The sequence below is a fragment of the Nicotiana tabacum genome, chromosome 23 (genome assembly GCF_000715075.1).
Source record: "Nicotiana tabacum cultivar K326 chromosome 23, ASM71507v2, whole genome shotgun sequence".
Classification (NCBI taxonomy): Eukaryota; Viridiplantae; Streptophyta; class Magnoliopsida; order Solanales; family Solanaceae; genus Nicotiana; species Nicotiana tabacum.
The window spans coordinates 117,718,998-117,729,423 of record NC_134102.1 but is presented as its reverse complement, the minus strand read 5'-3'; positions in this window follow the sequence as shown (position 1 = coordinate 117,729,423).

Sequence of the window (10,426 nt, the reverse complement as noted above, 5' to 3'; positions counted from 1 at the left end):
TTTGTGAAAATTCTTGTGCAATAAGGCGTGCCTTATATACATTTGAACCCTATTTTTCTCATTCCTCTTGCGTACAAAGACCCATTTATAGCCAACAGGCTTAACACCATTAGGTGTTTGGACTACAGGCCCAAAAATTTCACGTTTTGCAAGTGAATCCAACTCAGATTGGATTGCTTCTTACTATTTTGGCCAATCACGTCTTTGTCGACATTCTCCAACAGATTGAAGTTCAAGATCCTCACTATCTTATATAATACCAGATGCAACATTATATGCAAAGACATAATCCACCACTATATCCAATCGATTCAAATCTGTCTTAATACCGATTGAATATATTAATAGTTCCTTATTTTCTTGAGTCTCAGGCTCACTGATTTTCTCATGAATCTCAGGATTGGTTAAATCGTGGATTTCTTCATGAGACTCTTTCATAGTGCCATCTTGATCTCCTTTTTCTAGAATTTCGATCCTTAGAACCCAATGGTCTGCCACGTTTTAGGCGTGCTTTTGACTCATTAGTTATGACACTAGAAGATTGTCCAACAGGGACATCAATACGGATTGGAACATTCTCTGCAAGGATATGTGATTTTATTATTCTTTTCAGATCCGTAAATGCATCTGGCATTTGATTTGTTATTTTCTGCAAATGGATAATCTTTTGCACCTCTTTTTTACAAATAGAGGTATGTGGATCAAGACGAGACAATGATGGATTTTTTCACAAAATTTCTCGTTTGGTTTCACCAATTTCTCCCCCTAATTTTGGGAAGAATGCCTCATCGAATCGACAATCTGCAAATCGAGCAGTGAATAAACCTCCCATTAATGTTTCAAGATAGAGAATAATGGAGGGCGATTCAAACCCAACATATTCCTATACCTTCTTTGGGGACCCATTTTGGTGCGATATGGCGGTGTTACAGGCACATACGCTACGCATCCAAATTTTTTTAAATGGGATATATTAGGTTCATTACCAAAAACTAATTGCAATGGGGAATATTTATGATAATTTGTCAGTATGAGACGAATTAGCATTGCTGCATGCAAAATGGCATGACCCCAAACAGAAGTGGGTAACCTCGTTTTCATGAGTGTCTTGTTATCAACTGCAGACGTTTAATCAAAAATTTTGCAAGGCCATTTTGAGTATGAACATGGGCTACACGATGTTCCATTTTTATCCCAATTGATAAGCAATAATTATTAAATGCTTGGGATGAAAACTGAGCAGCATTATCAAGTCTAATAGACTTAATTGGATTGTTAGGGAATTGCTCCCGTAATCGAATTATTTGTGCCATTAATTTTGTAAACGTGAGATTGCGAGATGACAATATGCACACATGAACCCATCTAGAAGATGCATCTATTAAAATCGTAAAATATCTAAATGACCCATTAGGTGGGTGAATAGGTCCACAAATATCCCCTTGTATATGTTTCAAAAATGTAGGGGACTCAATCCTAACCTTTGTTGGTGATGGTCTAATAATTAACTTGCCTTGATAACAAGAAGTGCAAGAAAATTCATTATTTAAAAGATTCTTTAAATTCTTTAATGGATGCCCATTTGAATTTTCTATAATTCATCTCATCATAATTGATCCAGGGTGTCCCAATCGATCATGCCAAAGTACAAAAGTATTGGAATCAGTAACCTTTTGGTTTACAATAGAATGTGCCTCAATTGCACTAATTCTTGTCCAATACAGGCCATAAGATAAAGATGGGAACTTCTCAATAACCCTTCTACGTCCAGAGACATTCTTGGTAACGATGAGATATTCAAGGTTATTCTCATCTATTGTCTCAATATGATATCCATTTCGGCGGATATCTTTAAAGCTCAACAAGTTCCTCTTGGACTTGGAGGAGAACATTGTATTATCTATGATAAGCATTGTTCCCTTAGGCAAAGTTATAGTAGCTCTTCCAGAGCCTTCAATTAAATTACTACTACCAGAAATTGTAGTAACATCCGCCTTACACATACTTAAATGAGAGAAATATTTTTTCTCTTTGAATATAGTATGTATCGTACATGTAACAATTAAACAATATCTTTACAATTAAACTTTAATCCAAGTTTGCTTTGTGAGATATCCATATTTGCTTCCCATGGTTTGACATACAAAAGAAATATACGAATAAAATATTAGTATTTTCAGAGAAAAAGGGAAAGAAACAAAGTTAAATCAATAACTCAATATTGACTTTTAATGTAATTTCGAGCAAACTCTAATATTATGATACAAATAATTAAGTAGCTAAAAATAATATAATTATAAGTACACCACATATATGACTAACAACATAAAAGATAATACAATAAATATTATCAGTGTCCCGAAAAAGGAAATAAAGAGAGGAGACGCTAGTAATGCGCTTGGCCGCCCCTTTTAAAGAGTCATCAACACACTTTGGACTCTATTTGAATTAATTCATTTGAATCTTGATATATCTATGCATATAAAAATGTGCACTTTGCATGAATAAGAGGTATGGCTGTTCACTCAAATCTTTTCCTTGTTCCAGCAATCAAAAAAAAAAGAGAAGAAAAAGCATTCTTATTAAACAATTCAAATATAAGTGGATACTGCTACGTTCCAGTAGCAAAACCGTTTCTTTTGCCAAATTGTCTCTCAAAATTTGTAATAAATGTTTTGCTAGTCAACAGAAAAGCTAGGTAAACCAAATCAATAACAAACAATGATTAATCAAAATAAAATCAGACAAAACGAAAACTTTATTAAATAAACAACAATAGCGAAACTAATTAATTCTAATTGAGAAACTAGTACTCATGTAAAGAATACGAATACATTATCTTTATTCACTAACTATTATGAATAGGTAAAAAAAAATAGGCAAAAAAAAAGTTAAACTACTCAATCATCTTTAATCACGGATTCATCACTGATCAAGTAGTTTATCTTTTCATCAGGGTGCTCAAAGAAGACTGCCATATCCAAGTGGATGATGTCAAATTCATTGTCATAGACAAAGTTAGCTTCATGACCTTTATTCTTTAAGGATGCTTGATAAAGCTCAACCAAATGTCTTGGTGTACGACAAATATTTGCCCAATGCCCTTTTCCACCGCAACGATAACATTCACTTTCTGAGCCCTTTGTGTCATGCCCCAAAATTTCCACCTTCGGAACGGTCCATGGCGCCTAACATTTCACTTGCTAGGCAAGCCAACGTTAAAATAATATTATCTATTTTAAAATAATTTTTAAATTTATTAATAATAAAGAAACAAATACGGAAGTAAGGTCTGAAATATAGTGAATAATCCATAAAAATAACGGCGTCTAAATACCATCCCATAATTGGTGTCACAAGTGCACGAGCTTCTAGAATAATAAAAATAAAGGTCTGAATAAAATAAAGCTGTCTGGAAATAAACACACAGCTAAGGTACAGTAGACGGGGACTTCAGAACTGCGAACGCCGTGCAGTTATACCTCAAGTCTCCTCTGAGTAGCTGAAATCCGAGCAAGTCTATGGTACGCCGCTGGGACCAACTCCGAAATCTGCACAAGAAGTGCAGAGTGTAGTATCAGTACAACCGACCCCATGTACTGGTAAGTGCTGAGCCTAACCTCGACGAAGTAGTGACGAGGCTAAGGCGGTTCACTTACATTAACCTGTACGCAATATTAGTAACAACATCAATAATAGAAATAAATCAGGTAACTCATTTATAATGGTTGAAGCCAACTCAGCAGTTATAACCAATTATCATTTCCATAAATTCTGTTGCAGCGTGTAACCCGCTCTCACAATATATTCACATTCAATCAAGTCTGTTGCGGCGTGCAACCCGCTCTCACAATATATTCACATTCAGTTCTGTTGCGGCGTGCAACCCGCTCCTCCAATATATTCATTTTAATCAAGTCTGTTGCGGCGTGCAACCCGATCCCCCAATATATATATATATATATATGTCGACTTTTAAATAAGTCTGTTGCGGCGTGCAACCCGATCCTCTAATATGGACTTTTAATAAGTCTGTTGCGGCGTACAACCCGATCCTCCAATATGGACTTTTTAATAAGTCTGTTGCGGCGTGCAACCCGATCCTCCAATATATTCATTTCAATCAATTCTGTTGCGGCGTGCAACCCGCTCCTCCAATATATTCATTTACCAATTCTTATAGAAGGAATTTTCCCAATAAATGCAACAATTAATATGAAATTATAACAACAAGCATACAATATTTATGATTTAATCATGAAACAGACAATGTCAAATAGCAAATTATTGTAGAAATCAGGGAGAAAATAGGCAGTTTAATATTTAATATGCTAAATGTCAAATAACAATTAAGACACATAATTCAAGTAGCATGTAACAATTAATGTAGGAATTCAAGAATTAATATTTGGCAAAGAATAGGAGAGAAACAATTATTATAATAATTAATTTATGATTTAAAATAATTTATGATTTTTCAAGTAATTATGCAAACAATTAATTTGACGACGTATAGACACTCGTCACCTCGCCTATACGTCGTTCACATGCATTTCACATAACAAATAATTTAAAAATTCTATTCCCTCAAGTCAAGGTTAACCACGACACTTACCTCGCTTTGCAAATTTCAATCAATTATTCAACCACAACTTTTCCTTTTAAATTTGTCTCCAAAAGAATTAGATAAATTCAATACAAATAATAGGAATTAATTGTATATGAATTTACTAATTTTCCGAATAAAATTCAAAATTTATTAAAATATTCGACAGTGGGACCCACGTCTCAAATATCGGAAAAACTTACGAAATCCGAACACCCATTCCGAGACGAGTCCAACCATACAAAAATTATCCAATTCCGATGTCAAATGGACCTTCAAATCTTAAATTTTCGTTTTTGGAAGATTTTATAAAAATATGACTTTTCTTCCATAAATTCACGGATTCATGATATAAATGAGTATGAAATCATGAAATATAATCAATATAGGATAAGAAACACTTATCCCAATATTTTCCCGTAAAAATCGCCCAAAATCGCCTCTTGAGGTTTTAGGTTTTGAAGATTTGGGAAATGAATCAAAAAATCCCGTCCAAAAGTCATTTTGTTCAGCTGCAGGTGTCGCAATTGCGACCTGAGCTTCGCAAATGCGAAGAAACACTCACAATTGCGATGCCCTTCACAATTCCACTGCCTTCACAAATGTGAAGATTATGTCGCATTTGCGATAATTGGCCCTTCGCAATTGCGAAGATAAACTCGCAATTGCGAGAACTGCTGGCCTAGGCTTTCTTCGCAATTGCGATAAAAATCTCGCAATTGCCATACCTGCTTGGTTCGCATTTGTGATGCCAGATCTCGCAATTGCAAGATCAGAGGCCTGCAACAGGTTCAGTTATACCAGCAAAATGTTCTAAGTTCAAAACATCCTGTGGCCTATCCGAAACTCACCCGAGCCCCTCGGGACTTTATCCGAATATCCCAATACGTCCCGTAACATAATATGGACTCACTCGGGGTCTCAAATCACATCAAAATTGCAATTCACACCTCGATCCGGACTTTGAGTTTTAAACTTTTCCATTTGCAAATCTCGTGCCAAAACATATTAAATGAATCCAGAATGACTTTAAATTTGGCACACAAGTCATAAATGACATAACGGAGCTGTTCAAATTTCCAGAATCGGATTCCGGCTCCGATATCAAAAAGTCAACCCCATGGTCAAACTTGAAAATTTTTAGCCTTTATATTACTAGTTTCCGTTAAATGGTCATATCTTGAGCTAGGGACCTCCAAATTAAATTCTGGGCATACGCCCAAGTCCCAAATCACGATATGGAGCTACCGAAACTTTCAAAATACTGATCTGAGTCCGTTTGCTCAAAATATTGACCAAAGTCAACTTAGTTGAGTGTTAAGGCTCTATGTCACATTTTAATTCATTTTTTACATGAAAACTTTTCGTAAAATTGTACGGAATGCGCACGCAAGTCGATGAATGATAAATGGTGCCTTTCGAGGTCTTAGAATACATAATTACTGATTAAATTTAAAGATGACATTTTGGGTCATCACATTCTCCACCTCTAAAACAAACGTTCGTCCTCGAACGGAGTTAGAAAAAAAAATACCCGAGCTGGAGAAAAGGTGTGGATATTTACTCCGTATGTCCGACTCGGACTCCCAGGTAGATTCCTCTACTGGCTGACCTTTCCATTACACCCGAACTGAAGGATAACTCTTAGACCTCAACTGTCGGACCTGCGGGCTAGAATAGCCACCGACTCCTCCTCGTAAGTCAAATCTTTATCCAATTGGACTGAGCTAAAATCTAACAAATGGGACGGATCACCATGATATTTTCGGAGCACAGACACATAGAACACCAGATGAACCACTGATAAAATAGGTGGTAATGCAAGCCTGTAGACTACTTCACCTACCCTTTCAAGAATTTCAAAGGGTCCGCTATACCTAGGGCTCAACTTGCCCTTCTTTCCGAACCTCATTACACCTTTCATAGGTGAAACCCGGAGCAATATTCTTTCTCCAACCATGAATGCAATATCACGAACTTTACGGTCGGCATAACTCTTTTGCCTAGACTGAGCTATGCGAAGTCGATCCTGAATAATCTTGACCTTATCCAAGGCATCCTGTACCAAATCGGTACCCAACAACCGAGCCTCTCCCGGTTCAAACCAACCAACTGGCGATCGACATCGCCTTCCGTATAATGCCTCATATGGAGCCATCTGAATGCTCGACTGGTAGCTATTATTATAAGCAAACTCCGCAAGTAGGAAGAAATGATCCCATGAACCTCCAAAGTCTATAACACAAGCGCAAAGCATATCTTCCAATACCTGAATAGTGCGCTCTGACTGTTCGTTTGTCTGTGGATGAAATGCTGTACTCAACTCCACCTGCGTGCCTAACTCACGTTGTACAGCCCTTCAAAAATGTAAGGTAAACAGCATACCTCGATCCGAAATAATAGACACGGGCACACCGTGAAGGCGGACAATCTCACGAATATAAATTTCAGCTAACCTCTTTGAAGAATAAGTAACTGCCACTGGAATGAAATGTGCTGACTTGGTCAACGTGTCCACAATGACCCAAACTGAGTCAAATTTTCTCTGAGTCCGTGGGAGCCCAACAACAAAATCCATTGTGATACGCTCCTACTTCCACTCAGGAATTTCTAACTTCTGAAGCAAACCACCAGGTCTTTGATGCTCGTACTTAACTTGCTGACAATTTAGACACCGAGCTACATGTGCAACTATATCCTTTTTCATTCTCCTCCACCAATAATGTTGCCGCAAATCTTGATACATTTTGGCGGTACCTGGATGAATAGAATACCTGGAACTGTGTGCTTCTTCAAGAATTAATTTACGAAGCCCATCCACATTAGGCACACAAATACGATCCTGCATTCGCAGAACCCCATCTTCCCCCACAACAACCTGTTTGGAATCACCGTGCCGCACCGTGTCCTTAAGGACAAGTAAATGAGGATCATCATACTGTCTCTCTCTGATGCGCTCATATAAAGAAGACCGAGCGACTGTGCAAGCTAGAACCCGACTGGGTTCTGAAACATCTAAACTCACGAACTGATTAGCCAAAGTCTGAACATCCGCAGCTAATGGCCTCTCACCAACCGGAATATACGTAAGACTGCCCATACTCACAACCCTTCTACTCAAAGCATCGACCACTATATTGGCCTTTTCGAGGTGATACAAAATGGTGATATCATAGTCTTTCAAAAACTCCAACCATCTTCTCTGCTTCGAATTAAGATCCTTTTGTTTGAACAGATACTGAAGGCTACGATGATCAGTAAATACCTCACACGAGACACCGTAGAGGTAATACCTCCAAATCTTCAGCGCATTAACAATGGCTGCCAATTCTAAGTCATGAATAGGATAATTCTTCTCGTGAACTTTCAACTGCCGTGACGCATATGCAATTACCTTGCCATCTTGCATTAATAATGCACCAAGCCCAATGTGAGATGCGTCACAATATACCGTATACGATCCTGAACCTGTGGGTAATACCAACACTGGCGCCGTAGTCAAAGCAGTCTTGAGCTTCTGAAAGCTCAACTCATACTCGTCTGACCATCTGAATGAGACACCTTTCTGGGTCAATGTGGTCAATGGGCTTGCTATAGATGAAAACCCTTCCACGAACCGACGATAATAACCTGCTAAACCCAGGAAACTCCGGATCTTTGTAACTGAAGTAGGTCTAGGACAATTCTGAACAGCCTCTATCTTCTTAGGATCCACCTTTATGCCTTCTGCCAATACAACATGCCCCAAAAGGCAACTGAGTCTAACCAAAACTCACATTTTTAAAATTTGGCATATAACTGATTATTCTTCAAAGTATGAAGCACACTCCGAAGATGCTGCTCATGTTCCTCTCGACTGTTGGAGTAAATCAAGATATCATAAATGAATACAACCGCAAAAGAATCCAAATAGGGCTTGAACACCCGATTCATCAAATTCATAAATGCTGCTGGGGCATTTGTCAACCCAAATGACATCACTAGGAATTCGTAATGCCCACACCGAGTCCAAAAAATTGTCTTAGGGATATTAGATGTCCTAATCTTCAACTGATGGTAACCAGACCTCAAATCAATCTTCGAAAATACCTTGGCACCTTGAAGCTGATCAAATAAGTCATCAATTCTTGGCAACGGATATTTGTTTTTAATAGTTGTTCATGATCAATTACCGAATTGCCAATTAACCTCATGTTAACAAAAACAATCTTGTTGCAAACCTTCACATTACTGATAACAAGATGCGAGACATGAAGACCTCATAATTATTTACCCGAATTAACGAGTAATATTTAACGCCACCTGGGCGAGCACCTACCTCGTAGGTTAAAACTCAATAATTATAAACATGAATTTTGGCAAATGTGCACAAAGAATTTCATACAAGAATTCTCAAATAAGCCTAACAGGCATGACTCCCTATTAGTACTATAGTACAAATTTAATTTCACAAGGGAGAGCTTAAACACAAGAATTTTCATCACAAGGATCTCGTCCTTATATAACTTCCACCGCAGCTCGTAGCCCAGTTTAAACATATCAGTTTATTTTTAAAAAGGGAGGATCTCGTCCTCAGTTCTGAATCACAAGTAATATGCATATCGTGCCAATCGAAAATTTTCCATTTTCTCCTTTTAAATAATTTCGGTTACACAAAATCACAACAAATAATGAATCCCACACCAATAAGGCATATAATTCATAATTTATAATTAATTATCCGTAAATTACATCAAAACTTACCGAAATGAGTAACAGAAAGCCACAATTAGCCTCATAGCTCTTATTAGTGACTAACATGGAATGATAGGCGTAGTTATCTCCATAGAATCTCCCAACAGGAGTAAACACATAAGTAGATTATAGAATTACGAAGCTTTCTCATATATAGAGCACAATAGGAGGACTCGTCTTGATACTCAGAACCGAATCAAGTTAAGGAAATTATTCCTTTATTTTAAATCAAGGTCGTACTCATAACGACATCATCTGATGTAACGACCTCCGCCATACCATAAAACAAATATAACAACGGCTGGGTCTCCACCTCTAGGACGTCTTCTACCTGCCTGTCCTCCACCTCCAACGGTCTGACCTCCATTTCTAGGTATCTGACCCCAGGCATAAGTACCCCTGCCTCCAGACGAGGCACCAACGAAACCACCGAACTGACGAGGCCTCTTATTAGACCTCTGCCCTCTCTCCTGTGCAAGAACCATCTCGATCCTCCTCGCGACATTAACAGTCGCCTGAAAAGAAATCTCACTTCCGGTCTCCTTGGCCATCTTAAGTCTGATAGGATGAGTGAGTCCCTCCATAAACCTCCTCAGTCTCTCTCCCTCAGTAAGTAGTAAAAGGAGAGCATGACGGGCCAAATCCACAAAACGGGAGTCATACAGAGTAACAGTCATACTTCCCTGTTGTAGACGCTCAAATTGCTTTCGATAATCCTCCCTTAGTGTCATTGGAAGGAACTTCTCCAGAAATAGCTGAGAGAACTGCTCCCAGGTAAGTGCAGGCGATCCAACTGGTCTAGTCAATGTATAAGCCCTCCACCACCTCCTGGCGGTACCCGTCATCTGAAATACAGCAAAATCAACCCTATCGGTCTCAACTATACCCATGTTTCGCAGCACCCCATGGCAGCGTTCTAGATACTCCTGTGGGTCATCAGAAGGTGTACCACTGAAGTGAACTAGAAAGAGCTTGGTAAACTTATCCAGTCTCAATAAGGCCTCAAAAGGTATGGCGGGCCTATCACTGGTCTGTGCCGCAACAACTGGCTGAACTACCCCAACTGGCGGGGCTGCTGGAGTGGCT